At 52.1% G+C, this 1,262-nt stretch overlaps 1 long non-coding RNA gene across 1 annotated transcript; it reads left to right on the top strand.

The window, feature by feature from the left end:
• The first annotated feature begins 61 nt into the window (after positions 1-61).
• On the top strand, positions 62-1,261 carry LOC111814995. Its single transcript, XR_002819823.1, has 3 exons — positions 62-193; positions 742-804; positions 1,169-1,261. It is a non-coding gene; the product is annotated as an uncharacterized LOC111814995 (long non-coding RNA).
• The last annotated feature ends 1 nt before the right edge of the window (position 1,262 follows it).

Below are 1,262 nucleotides of genomic sequence, written 5' to 3'. Positions count from 1 at the left end.
TGAGAAACTATACTGACCAGGCTGCCTTGGGCTAATAGTGACTGTGTCCCCTACAGACAGACAAGGTGGGAAAGGCCTTCAAGTACTTGGATGCCGTCCTGTCCCTTATCGAGTGTGGGATGGCTATGGAGTCGGAGGGCCCGCCGGCCAAGGCTGCGTACTCTGTGTACTCAGAAGCCGTGGACCTTGTTAAGTAAGTGCCAAGTCGCTGTGCTCATCATGTGCCCACTGCCCTTCACTTGCCTCTGGTGCTTAATCCACTTCAATGGTAGCGTGAGACAGCTCAGTGCAAGGGAAGCCCAGGGTATGTGCAGCTCAGTAGTAGAGCATGTTTCTGGTGTGACGAGGCCAGAGGCGCTACACTCAGTACTGAAAAATAAGTTAGGGGTCAAGAACAGTCTGTTCTAAACTAAAATTGTGTTTGAGCTGCAATGCTAGCCAGGGTAACGGGGCATGAGGGGGTCGCCTTGCCATGCACAGAGAAACATAGGCCTCTGGTTCACCCCTGTGAACTGGGCTGTCACACACTGACCCATCACAGTGGTGCTCCCTGGGGATGCAGCCACACCTGCGCTCTGGGAGCTCGGATAGCCGAAGGCTTGCACAGCCCTCTGGCCCTTGGTTTTCTGTGTTGCCCTTGCATCTCCACCCCTCAGGGTCACCACGGGAGCTGCTGCTTAGGGCCTAAGCACAGCTCTCTCCCGCCTCATTCAACCCCAGTGTTCACTCCTCTCACTGCAGGTTCACCATGTCGCTGAGATGCTCTGACGGCGCAACACAAGAGAAAATATTTGCAGTTTTATGGTGTGTACCCTTTATTTAACCTAAATTGCCCTCTCTCTGTTTTTGTTTCTTTTGATGTTTTAAAACATTTTTCAAATTTCTTTTAACCAAAAAATTATGATGAAAGCCAATGAGTGCCTTGGCAGGGGATGGGTCCCACTGTTCCTTGTGAGGCCGGAATGCTGGCTACCGGTGGCTTCTAAGTGCTTCAGGCTTGCTGTGTAAATGCTGATTCTGTGCATTTGGGACTTGGGGCCAGTGTTCATTTTTGCTCACAATCTGGGGGTGCGGGAAGCATCTGAAGCGGGGCTCCTGACATAAGCAGGGCACTTGGCTGTGTCCCCGTGCAGGCCTGTCCCACCTCACACAGCTTCTGTGTTCACAGCCTGAGGTGCCAGTCCCTCCTGAACATGGCAATGTTTCGCTGTAAGAAAGACACAGCAATAAAGTATTCCCGCACCCTGAACGAACACTTCAAG

Source organism: Octodon degus, unplaced genomic scaffold (genome assembly GCF_000260255.1).
Source record: "Octodon degus isolate 3935 unplaced genomic scaffold, OctDeg1.0 scaffold06373, whole genome shotgun sequence".
NCBI lineage: Eukaryota > Metazoa > Chordata > Mammalia > Rodentia > Octodontidae > Octodon > Octodon degus.
This window is presented reverse-complemented; position numbering and strand designations above follow the sequence as displayed.